This window comes from Halichoerus grypus, chromosome 6, assembly GCF_964656455.1.
Source record: "Halichoerus grypus chromosome 6, mHalGry1.hap1.1, whole genome shotgun sequence".
Classification (NCBI taxonomy): Eukaryota; Metazoa; Chordata; class Mammalia; order Carnivora; family Phocidae; genus Halichoerus; species Halichoerus grypus.
This window is the reverse complement of record NC_135717.1, coordinates 85,812,131-85,826,045: the sequence shown is the minus strand read 5'-3', so window position 1 is coordinate 85,826,045 and position 13,915 is coordinate 85,812,131. Positions and strand designations below refer to the sequence as shown.

At 33.1% G+C, this 13,915-nt stretch overlaps 1 pseudogene; it reads left to right on the top strand.

Annotated features, from left to right (window-relative positions):
• The first annotated feature begins 770 nt into the window (after window positions 1-770).
• On the top strand, window positions 771-10,837 carry LOC118540784 (C-type lectin domain family 12 member B-like; annotated as a pseudogene).
• Window positions 10,838-13,915: the final 3,078 nt, after the last annotated feature.

Here is a 13,915-nt window from a genome sequence, read left to right as displayed (position 1 = left end):
GAGAAAGAGTCTTATGTCTATTTTAGTTTATATACAATATCTATTTCTACTCACTACAAATATTGGGCCATGGGAGTCCAATAAATAGCGAATGGTAGATTGTTGGTGGTTACCCAATTTTATATCTTTAAATAGAACTTGTTCTTACTTGAAAAAAAAAATTGGTGGTGGGGGGTGGTACCAAAAAACCTTAAGCCAAACTGTGAATATCTAAATCTATAGATTTTATTATGCGGTCTGTATCTTCAATAGCCATTTATTATAGGCTGTCATTTACATCTACCTTTAACAGATATCTGTTATTTTGAGTATTGTTTCTTTTCTTATTCCTCTAGTTGTCTGGACTTTTAGTTCCATGTACCTACGTCTTCCTTCAGTACATACTCAATTCTCATGAAAATTTTCACTATGAACTATCAATTATAATTTTTTATGACGGTGGCTTTTCCTAATTTATTTCCAGATTGTTACAAACCAGATGCTATTAAAAGTCTTGTTTTACATAATTTAAATTAAATAAGAACATTTTTTTTTTTAATTTTTGCAAAACTGTTCAGAATATATCCAGTTATTTTCACATTTCCTCTGTGGTTTTTACCAAAGTAAGTTAGTCTCATACAACTGTAGGTAGCTGCCCCACTTAGGCTAGGTCTGGTCTTTTCATCAACTCTAGGAGGATAGTAGAGAACAAATCTCTTCATTCACCTGCCAACATCTTTGTGGGCTTTTCTTTACCATTGGGATAAAGAAATCATCTAGAAAGCTTCATAATGTCCAATGTTGCAGACTCTGAGGAGCCTCCAGGTATTTTTTTTTAATTCAAAATCTTATACCATTTTAATGAAAATAATATTTTAATTATCTTTGTCTATCATCACTGCTAGTTATGATTATAACAGGGGCATAAAGATCTTGGTCTTATATTTTCTTTAATATTTTTCAGATATACTGAAAGGATGCTTTTAAATAAAATTAACAGAGATAATGATCTGTTTTCTGGCTCAACCTAAAGTGTAATCAATCATTTAAATAGTTTTAGCTGAGTGGGCTGTTGGATGGAAATGTGGTTTGAATGTCTTTGATTTCACTGCTACTATAATTGTTTTTCTAACAATTTTTGAAAATAGTAGTGAATCTCTTAAATTAAATTCTAATCTCATTTGTTTTACAAGATTATAAATTAATTATGTATTTTCTATGCTAAAAGAAATCACAGAGCAGACAGAGACAATACCTATTGCGGACTTGGAACCATCTCTTGACCTTCCTCCTCCTCCTCCTCCTCCTCCTTCTCCTCCTCCAGAGGATGAACAGAGCCCAATTTTTGAGCCCATCAGGATGAATGGTACAATATATATACCAGATTTTATGCATTTATGTTCTCTCTTTGTTATCTTAAGGTACTTCTTCACCTGATTTTACTTTTCTCTAGCCGTTACTATTTGGGAATTTTAAAACTTAGAGAAAATATAGAGATTAAAAAAATTTCAAAATGTATATGGAAGTAGAACAAAAGCATATTTTCTCACAAAGACATTTGAAAATTTCATACAACAAGGAAAATATTCAAAGATAAAAGAAGCCATTTGTCCAAATTTAGATATGTTTTGACATGAGACTGAGAGACTTAAACATGATCAAAATTCAAAATTTAAAACATGATCATCATTTAAATTTCAGCAAATCTGTAAAAAGACAATAAAGGTAGAACCCTACTATATGATTGCCTCCTTTTGATCATAACAAAACATTTAGTAGAGCAGGATTTCTCAACTTCAGCACCACTGACATTTTGGGCTAGATAACTGTTGTGGGGGATGGTCCAGTGACAGTAGGATGTTTAGCAGCATCTCTGGCTTCTACTCACTAGACAACAGTAGCACTTACCCCTCAGTTATGACACCAAGAATGTCTCCAGACATTTACAAATGTCCCTTGGGGATAAAATTGCCTCTGGTTGATAACCACCATAGCATTATTCAGAAAGTTAAAGAAATGATTTGGACATTAGTTATTAATATAACCATTCTCTTTGATGGTAGCATTTCACCTTATTTCAGAAGTGTAATTCTTCAGAAGTATAAATACTTTTTTTACACTAGAGTCTAAACGTTTATTTCAGAAGGAAATAAACATATTAAGAAAAGACTATAAACAATGATGGTTGAAAGTTTGGTTTCTAGAATGTGGCAATGTAACATATTACTGTGGTGAAACTGAAGAAATTATAGATGATGTTTGGCCTAAAACCAAATATCATCCAGTTAAAATATTCCATAAGATTTGCAGTAATTCTTTAGGAGAAGAATATACCGCCAGTCAGCAAGTTCAAATAAAGAATTCTATCTTGATAATAACAGAGATTTAAAATAATTAAGTACTTATATTGGCGAGGATAAGCTTATCTGAACTGAAATTTTATACCTGGTATTTAAGAATATTTAATACCTGTATGTAAAATTTTCATCTGTGGTGGAAGTCTCCAAGACCATGTTCAGGTTTGATGATTGACTGGGAGAACTCACATTGATACATGTACTTATAGCTAAGATTTATGACAATGGAAGAATACCAAGCACAGACAGCAAAGGGAAAAGGTACATAGAGTGAAGAATGGTGGAGACTAGGCTCGGCTTCCCAGGGTCTTTTCCCAGTACAGTCACATGTGTCACACGAATTCCTCCAGTAAGTTGTGACAATGTGTGTCAAATGTTGCCATCCTAAGAAACTCCTTAGAGAATTGGTGTTCAGGGTCTTTATTGGGGCTGATTCCATAGGCAACCTCTGGCTGGCATATAACAAATTCCAGACTTCCAGAAGGAAAGTGGGTGTTCATCAAAAACTACATGGTGTGCACAAACAGTTCAAGAATAGTGAACCATTCTTATCAATAACTGTGGTGGGAACCCTCTTGAAATCTAGGTTTACAGATGCCAGCCAAGTACACCTTACCAGCAGATGTTTCAAAGATGGTAGTCAGGTCTGCTATGCTAACTCATTTCTGCACATCCTTTTAAGTAGTTTTTTTTCTTCACATTCAGCCTAAAAGTTCATAGCAATTCACACACTGGATAATATCAGAAAACTTTGGATATTTTAAGAGCAATAACAAATAGAAAATAATGGTATTAATCTTTCAAACAACAGGAGCTCACAATATCTCTGACTATCACTCATTCTGTTTCTTAGATTCTTCTTTTTCTTTTTCTCTGTAAGGAATCATTCCTGTGATCCTGGGAATCTTCAGCCTGCTGCTCTTGATGTTGTGTGGATTCTTTGGTTATCAGTGTAAGTCTGGTTAATTAGGGGAAAAGGTTTCTCAGATTATCATATATCTTTAAATCATTTTCAGATAATAGTTTTTCGTAAACATTTTATTGCCATTGAAAAAAGAACAGGCAAAAAATGACATGAAATTATCACAACTTTTTAGTATGTGAATGAATTTAACCTTGTGAGCTCTCAATTACTGCAATATTTTTCCAAGGAAGCAATATTATTGCAATTACTGTAGAGATCTTGATACTAACGATTATTATTTGAAAATTACAACTTGCTAAGAAATAAGCTTAATGATTTTACAACTGTATTTATTTAGAAATCAGAAAGTAACTTACTTTATAATTTGTTCAGATTGTCAATGTCTCCAGCAGCCTAAATTAGATCAGTAGAATGTTTTTATTATTACTAAAATTATTCCCAACTGGTGATTTAAAAGTAAATGTTCCTCTTTGATGATAACACTAGTTTGATACTCAAAACTCTGTAATTTTGATCAGAGAATGAAATTCAATACATTAAATCAACTTCTCATGATGCGAAAAAATATTTATTCAAGATGATGTTTGTCATTTTTGTTTGTCTTAATTGAGTTGGGCCATTTTTCTACTAATAGAAACATGCATTCAAACTTATAAGGAAATTATGTTGATATTTTAGATTTAGGCATAGACTTTAGAAATAATAGTGGATAAATGAAAGAGTATTTGACCAAATAACTTTTTACAGTTTTTGAAAACATTTATGGAGAACTTTAGTAAGTAGAAAACTAAAAAATTATACTTTATAATTGAATACACTGATATTTCATAATTAAGCATGTGGCTTACATGTATTGGGAATTCTTGTTCTTAGACTTTCGAACTGTTGAGGCATCAGCAACCAAGATGATCTTCCAAGAATGGATTGAGTCTTTACAAAACAAAACTGAAAAATTTCTAAAGATCCAAAAAGTTCTTGACCAAAATAAAGGTAATATGGGAGCTAGAACAAACTCTCTTTACAGAATGCTAGGTTGTTCTTATTGCAGCCCTAAAATGGTTGGTTGCATAATGTAACAGGAGTTCTCTGCACAGCAGCATAGCAATTTTGATGGCTTCTTGCTTCTTCTTCCCGTCATCCTCTGAAACTGACTGAGTCACATATTTATGAGACATAGCCTCCTATTTTAATTAGCTCATTCACTCATTTATTCATTCACATTTGTTCAATGCACACTAAATGCCAGCCACTAGGCTGGTGATCAGTATGAACCCTGCCCTTAGGAGGCTCAGGAGAAAACATATAAACCAAAAATAAATCAAAGTGTCCAGGTGTGAAGTAGAGGTATGTGCAAGATATTCAGGGAGCATGGGAATGGGAGAACTTAAATATCTGAAAAATCATAGTGTTTTCATAGTTTCTAAATGCCTCCTAAGGAGAGAAGTTTAAAATACTACAGTCATCATAAAGCTTCTTTTATGCTGATTAACTATAATATAAAATAGTCTGTTTACGATAAATATTTTACAAAAGCCTTGCATTACGTTAGTTTCCTGTGAAGTATCAAGTCTATATTGAATAACTGAATCAACCATTTGAGAGTCCTTTAGTGATAGGTTGTGTTAAAACACAGGTTTCTTTCTTTTTGTTTTTTTTATTGAGATACGCTTAACATATAACATTGTGTAAGTTTGAGGTGTATGACATGTTGGTTTAATGCTTCTACATATTGCAATATGATTACTACAGTAGTGTATCATGTCATAATTATTATTTCAATTTTGTATTGAGAACAATTAAGATCTAGTCTCTTAGCTGAATTTATAATTCAGCATTGCTGACTATGACCACTATGTTGTGCATTTTAAAAGGCTGGTTTCTTTTTTTTTTTTTTAGATTTTTTTTTAAGATTTTATTTATTTATTTGTCAGAGAGAGAGAGCAAGCATGAGCGGGGGGGAAGCAGGCAGAGGGAGAAGCAGGCTCCCTGCCGAGCAAGGAGCCTGATGCGGGACTCGATCCCAGGACCTTGGGATGACCTGAGCCAAAGGCAGACACTTAACTGACTGAGCCACCCAGGCATCCCTTAAAAGGCTGGTTTCTAAGCAATTGATTACTTCAGCTAGAGATGAAACTAATTCAGAAGAGAAGGGCACTGAACCAAAATTATTTGTATATTTGCCACTTGAGAATTTCATTATTATGACTCTTAAAATAGTAAAAAAATATCTGATATAATGTTTATTCTCATCTATTAAGTCTTATTGTCCTATGTAGAAAACCTAGAGTGGCTCCGAAGCCAGAAGGATTATCTCATTGAGGCTTTACAAGAACTAAAGGAGAAACAAGGTAATTTGGAAGAAACTGAGATAATTCTGAGTTGATAATAATTCTTTTTTAAAAATAATTATTCTTAATAACAGTCTTATTTATCTTAAAAGGGAAAGGTGTGAAACAATAAGGCCTTGTGTGTGGGCTCTGAGCTATAAATATCTTCTTTCTTAGGAGTCAGATGTGGACCTCCCCTGAATCACTGGGTTCAGTACAAAGACCACTACTACCATCAAACCATGGAAATGGTTTCTTGGTTTAACTGTTCTGATCTTTGTGTCTCTTTGAATGCTACATTTTTAAAGACAGAAGGGAGTAGATTGAAGGTGAGATTGTATTTTATTCTTTGCTTCTGGGATATGAATATTTAATAGGTACCAGTCAAAGGAAGTGTTCACCTGCGCCTCTAAAAGCAGAGAAAGGAATACTCTCTTGCTTTGGTTTTCACTCGTCTTTTCCTGGTGTGGTCCACTTCACGCACTTTCTTTTCCCAACACACCATGCATACTTTCCCTGTAGTAACATTCCATTTGCTGTTCCCTCTGCATGCAATGTTCTTCTCTCCTATAACCATGACTAACTACTTCACCTCCTTCAAGTATGCATTCATTCAGTTATCACTTTCTTTTTTTAAAGATTTTATTTATTTATTTGACAGAGACACAGAGAGAGAGGGAACACAAGGATGGGGAGTGGGAGAGGGAGAAGCAGGCTTCCCACGGAGGAGGGACCCCAATGCAGGGCTCGATCCCAGGACCCTGGGATCATGACCTGAACTGAAGGCAGACGGTTAACCGACTGAGCCACCCAGGCACCCCAAGTTATCGCTTTCCCAATGAGACCTGCCCTGACAACCGCATTTAAAATTGCAACTTGTGCATCAGTGCCCACCTTCCATCCCCCGCAGATGCCCTCCTCTGTACTCCTAGTCCTTCTGACCCTGCTTTATTTTTTTTCTTTTCCTTTCTTTGCCTTGCCTTTTATTTCTTATATTAATTGCAGTATAGTTAACATAGAGTGTTACAGTAATTTCAGGTGTAAAACATAGTGATTCAACAATTCTATATATTACTCAGTGCTCATCATAAGTGCACCTTTTTTTTCAAATTAATTTATTCTACTTAATTCAGTGACCGAAATAATGAAATCATTATTTTTTGATAACTGTACTCTTTAATCCCTATCACCTAATTGACCCATCCCTCCCCTCCTCTATGGTAACCAACAGTTTGTTCTCCATAGTTAAGAGTAGGTTTTTGGTTTGTCCTCTCTTTTTGTTTTTTTTATAATTTGTTTTGTTTCTTAAATTCCACATACGTGTGAAATTATATGGTATTTGTCTTTCTCTGACTAGCTTATTTTACTTAGCATTATACCCTGTAGATCCATTCATGTTGCAAATGACAAGATTTTATTCTTTTTATGGCTGAGTAACATTCCGTTGTGTATATATATATATATATATATATATATATACCACATCTTTATCCATTTACTTACTGATGGACACTTGGGCTGCTCTCACACTTTGGCTATTGTAAATAATGCTACAGTAAAAATAGGGATACACATATCTTTTCAAATTAGTGTTTTAGTATTCTTTGGGTAAATAGCCAGGAGTACAGTTACTGGATCATTCGGTAGTTCTATTTTTAACTTTTTGAGCAACCTCCATACTGTTTTCCACAGTGGCTGCACCAGTTGCATTCCCACCAACAGTGCAGGAGGGTTCGTTTTCTGAACATACTCACCAAGTGTTGTTTCTTGTGTTGTTGATTTTAACCATTCTGACAAGTGTGAGATGATATCTCATTGTGATTCCTTGCTCTAATTTCCTTTATAGGATTTGTCACCTTCTTACATATCATTTGTATATATGATGTTTACTTCTATCTGGACCCAATCCCCCCAAATTGGGAATTTTCTCATTTTTGTTCAATGATATATTTTTCAAAAGAATAGACACAGTGTTGGATAAGTGATAAAATGAGTTAAGAAAAATAATTGATTTTTAATGTGCAGTGTCCTCTTGAATATATAATTTTCTATTAGCTATCTTTTCTTTTTCTTCGTATTTAATTCCTGGTTTGAGAAAAGCACAGACACTGTAGAACTAAATACTTTTTTGATGTTTTCTTTATCAGTGGACATATATAGACTGCAGTATTTTTATTTTTATGATTCTTTACTTCCTGCCTGACACAAATTCAATATTTTTCATCTGTAATGTGCTTTTAGTATTAATATTTTTGTATCTGTTGGTTCCATGCAGAATATCATGAAATTAATTACAGTAAATCGTACTTGGCTTGGCCTGTCTTACAAGGAGGAGGACAATGAATGGAAGTGGGAGGATGGCTCCTCTCCTCCTCTTGGGCTGTAAGTCTCTAATATATAACCAATTCTTTATTCCTTTCTCAATGTCTTTTGCTTAAAGAGCCTGAGGAATTAGAGAAGATTACCTGGGACAGAATTTGGACATTTTTATTTCTTGCTTTTGTTACTTCATATTATACTATCAGCAATTTTATAAATCATAAAGTAATTTAGATATTTCATAATTAGTGTAAATATACCTCTATTATTAGATGATCTGATTAATTACAATTTTAGATAAGAAATGTAATGTGGAGAAGAATATTATATATAAACTTTGGGACATCTCTGTTGTTCTTAGAAGAAGTATAAAATCGTCACTCTTAGGCCACAGAATTTGAGTCCTTTTCATGGTTTTAAGCACATTGGTCAATTGTGATCTAGAAACATTGCATTGGACAACTATAGCAAATATATATACATATATATATATGTATATATATGTTTCATCACTGTGACAAACTTGAAATTTCAAAGTTTTGATAATTTTAATAGCTGATTATTTTTATTTTGTTCTTTTAGGTAATATTCTTCTGACGTTTAGTGAGACTATTTTTCCTATAACCTATAATAATACTTTTGACCATTTTATCCTATTTACTTCTTTATTTTTTGCTATGGTTTCTTATACATTAAGTTTCTAACTTTTCTTTCAGACATTCTTACCAGTTTTTTCCTTTAGTGATTTGCCCTTTAAGTTTATTTGCTTTTATTATGTGAACAAAGAGTTAACATTTAGGTATACTGAGATTGTCTTTATTCCTTTGAAATTTGTTTTGACATATGATGGAGAAAGTTGAAGTATGTACATCTGTATTCACATGCAGTTATAATTATATCTGTCCCTAATATGTATATTTTAATTAGGTAATCAATTGTTAGAGTACTGTTTAATGATTGATTATTTTCTCATCACTGAATTTAATGTCATATTTATCACATACTAAAATTTTAATATTTAAATAATTTAACTCATTTAGTATGTCATTTAAATATTTTATAGTTCGTGTAAATATTTTAATGTGTATACAACCTTGAACATTTTTCTGGACTTGCCTATACTATCGTGTCATATTATGAGTCTGCTTATTTTCAAGGTTGATAATTTTATTTATTACTTTTTCTGGTTTTAAAAGTGAATTTTATTCTTCTTCCCTTGCCAAATGAAATATCACATTGGCTTTGAAATAACATTCTTCCATCTTAAATTATTCAGAAAGGCAAGATATATCTTTGGCATATTTTCATTATAAGTGTCCAAATAAGTTTGCCTTATAAGAAATATCATTTTCCATTAACAATTATAAAAGATCCATCATTTCTATTAATAATTATAAAAGATAAAATGCTTTAATATTTCCATCTCAAAATTGGTTTAAATATGCAGGGTTTTTATGAAGACTTTGATATTATTATATCAGGTTTCTTTTTTTTTTAAGATTTTATTTATTTTGAGAGACAGAGAGAGTGAGAGAACGAGAGAGAGAGCATGAATGGGGGGACAGAGGGAGAGGGAGAAGCAAACTCCTAGCAGGGAGCCCGACATGGGGCTCGATCCCGGGACTCCAGGATCATGACCCCAGCCAAAGGCAGACGCTCAACCCACTGAGTCACCCAGGTGCCCCTATATCAGGTTTCTTATGTGATCATGATCTCTTTATATAGGTTAATCACATTCCCACAATCACAGTAAATTTCATCAATCTTGTAGAGAAAGAGGAATGTCATAAACATGACAATAAAAACATTTCTTAATAATTTTAGTAATCAGACTCAGGATGACATTGGATGCCATGGTTGATCATTTTATTTATTAGAATTTTGTGACTTGACTGTTTTCCTCTACTTCAAACCCTGTACAATGTTTGGTACACAGAATACTCAATAGGTATGTTGAATTAATGAATGGAAGAATGTATAAAATATTTTGGCAATTTGTTTTTCCTACACAGTTCAGAATTCTTTTTTTTCTAATTTCTTTGGCATTTTGAAAAGACATGTATTATGCATTTAATAATTGAGTCGATAAGCTTTACCTTTTCCCAGGCAATACCAGACAACCAATTTTGCTGTAGAGTTGATGAAAGGTAGTTTTACTGACAATGACCTAAAATGCTCTAGCTCTTTCATCAAGGACTGAATTCAACCAGAGTATTTGATAGCATCTGCTGTATGGCATTTATGTCGTGGTGATTTTGTAAATTGCAGAATACATCAGAGCAGAGGGAAGGGTCCTGACATATTACACACAGACACAGACACGCACAGGCACTGACACACACACGTGTACGTACGTAGAGACATTCTAAATTTCATTACTAATATTGGGTACCTAATATAATGTTTTTATAAGCAAACTATCCCTACTTCAACTGCAGCTGTAAATGCATAGTTGAATGGTTTCTATTATGCCAATCTGTACTTAAAACATAATTTTATATCCCAGGTCATATGTCCTTCATGCTATTGCCATAATTTTCCAGCCAGATCATTCTCTTTCTCTCTATACTGGTATATATTTTCGCACTTGTAAATAATTGTCACATTTCGTGAAACTTATTTTTTGTGTAAATATTCATCTCTTCTATAAATGCATGAGTTCTTTATTCAAAAGAAGGAGAGTGTTTTTGCTGCCTTGAGTTCTTGACAACACTAGGCATAATGAATTTCACATAATAGTTCTGAAATAATACTATTTAGTTTGAATAGAGTGAGTATGGCCAATGACTTGTGTTTTCTAATTTCTCAGGAGTTTGCCAGAGCCAAGTCTGGATTTCCAGGGGAAATGTGTGTATGTAAATTCACACACCGTTGGTACTGATAACTGCACTAGGTCCTCTTCATGCTTGTGTGAGAAGACTGTCCACTAAAAACCAGAAGAAGAAAGTTAAGAGAAAAGCTATGAAGCTCACATCTCAATAATATTCCAGATTCAAGATCTGTCTGTCTTTATTCTATTGTTTTTTCATATTATTTGTAACTTTTTTTTTTCATGGCAGAAAATGATACATGACTTTATGATAGAAGAAGGCAAAGTCTAAAGTTGCAGCAGAAATATTAGAGTAACACAGAAAGGTTAGAAATACAAAACCTGTTTGCTTCTGTGAGAATTACATAAATGAGCTAATAAACATATCATTTATTATGACTACTTAATCTTTTTGGACCTCTTTTATATTTTAAAGTCTATTTATTCATTTATAGTTATGACCCTATGGAAATAAACCTTTAGAACAGATACAGTGAGAAATAAAAGTAATAAATGATTTCACACATAACATACAAAGGATGTAAAAAATACAGAGGCGTATCAACAGTAACAAAATCATAAAATTAAAAAAAACTAAATTTCTGAAGTCATCTATTTCCAAAGTTGCTTGCAGAAGTCTTCCTAGCAGATTTTAAATATATCAATTTCACTTATATCTTCAATTCCTTACTTTTCCTTTTAGTGGAAAAGGCTACTTTCAAATAGACACTGGATCAACTCCCCACTACCTCCCCACACTAATTCAAGTTTTATGCCATTAATTTTCCCATCACATACATGCAACCACTTCCACTCAAAATACCTTACTTCCAAGATATAAACATACACATGCATCTGTACCCATCTGGTTCTACTCATGTCCCCTTCAATTCACCCCTTATATAGGCTTCTTTTCAAAGTAAATGCACTTGAGGGAAGAATCTACATGAATTATGTACTTTCTCACTTTCCAATAATTAGTCAGAACACTGTTATTTGAATTTTCTTTTTCTCCTCTTTATTGAGAACTGCTTTTGTTTAAAACACTAATGGTCTATTTGTTAGTCATTCATTTCTTCATTCACTTTGAATTTTTTATATGTCTGTTTCTGTTTTAGACAGTATGTTAAATTCATAAATCCAATTTATTTCAATGCTTATATTATTTGCTCTATCTACAGAATTTTACTGGATTACTTATTTCGTTCTTCTTGACACTTTGTTGTCATCATCATCATCATCATCATCATCTTTGGATATAATATTATTTTACTTTGAACAGTTCTTTGTTTTCTTCCTTCCACTCTGGTCCTATAGTTTTAGTCTCCTTTATGGATCTTTTTTTTTTAATTGCTCCCTAATGTTTTTCAACTTGAAGTTTTCATTAAGGAACATTCATTTCATTTAGGATGATGTTCGATTTATTGACACAGGTGTGGTAAAGAAACCTCTGCTGTAAGAAATTGCAGGCCTGGGCTCAAATATCTTCTATTACACTCCTTATATATTTGCCATCTGACAAGCTACTCATCTATGAGTCTCGGTTACCTAATTCATAAGATTGTGATGATAATGGCTGTAGCTACTAGCTGTTTGAGGATTAAATAACATCATATGTTTGAAGCATTTAGAAGAATGACTAGATCAGAGCAAGTGTTCTATTCGAGTTAGCTATTGTTTTGGATGAGAAGAAAAATCTTACGCTCCTTGTAAACTGTGGAACATTATATGACTTGAAAGTATTCTTATTAGAAATAATAATGATACAATGCAGAAATTTGGGTGATTGAAATGCACATTATTCATGCATCTAACCTCTTTACCTCCTTCATCTACTTTCCTTTTTATGTCTTTCACTCCTTCCTATTCCCTTCCTTTTTCATTCAATTGTCTGTACAGTTTTTGTTACTACCTTCCTGTCCTTTTACCCGTTCTACAATTCAGGTTGACTTTATTAATTACAAGTAACAGAAACAGGATGCAATCTAGCTTGGACAAAGTGGGAAACCTTTGGAAATATGCTTGGTTATTATGTCTAATTGAAGGAAAGTTTGAATGAACAAACCATAGGAAAGGGAGCAATAGAGCTTAGCCACAGGAAAAATGAGCCAGGAACCTCAAGTCTACCAGTCACCTGTGATGCTTTTCTCTGCCTTTCTCTTTCCATGTTGGTTTTATTTATTTTTTTTATGAAGGTAGATTCCTTCCATGTAATTGGAAACATAGACAATAACTATTCTCAGGCATCCATCTTATACCTTTTATTATGAGAGAGTTTCCTATTTAATTTTACTAGAAAAAAAAATAATGTCATGTTAAGGGAGAGCTAAGCCATCAAAATATGGCCACCTTAGCTATAGGCTTATGTATGGAAGGGGGAGAAGTTCTCAGAAGAAAGGGTATAGTCTGACTGACAATAGCATGGATGTCCCTACAACCATGCACTGATTTTTCCTGTGCAAATAAAAGGTATCACAAACCAAATATATTCCTCAAGAAAGCCTAGAGATTTTAAGAAAAATAAAGTAAAATAATAGCAAGCATACATTTAGAATTTACTCTGTGTCAAGTGCTATTACAAGAGATTTATATGTATTAATTAAATTGATTCTCAAACAAATAAGGTAGATTGCAATATTTTATAGAAGAAAGAAGTGGCTAATTTAAGCTTTCTAAGGTTATAGAACTTGTTAGTGGCAGAGCTGGAATTTGAACTCTGATATCTTAATGTAAAAGTCCATGCCCTGAAACACACTAGCATATATATCTTCTCATATACCTACTCAAAGAGGCATCTAACATAAACATAATATACCACTTAACGGCAGGTAAGATTATACTAGAAGCCTTGGAAAATAGTGAATAAAAACATTAATGACTCCATATTCAATACAAAATAGTGGGGAATTCAGAAGACTATGCAGGCTTTTGCAGTTTTGTAGTAGAATTGCCGTGACGGTTAAAGAACACGTTCTTTGGGGAGTACATGTAAGGGACACAACTCAGATTTAAGGGTCAATCAGGAGAGGAATCCTAGTGGATTTCTAGAACTATATCTTGATATGTAGCAGAAGCCTCAAATTGCTTTTTGAATATGTTGCAAGTCAGTTCCCAAGGGAAATAGTATCTGAGACAGAGGTTATTGTATCAAAAATGCTCTTGTGACCAGTACTTTATAAGAAAGGAGGACAGTATTGGA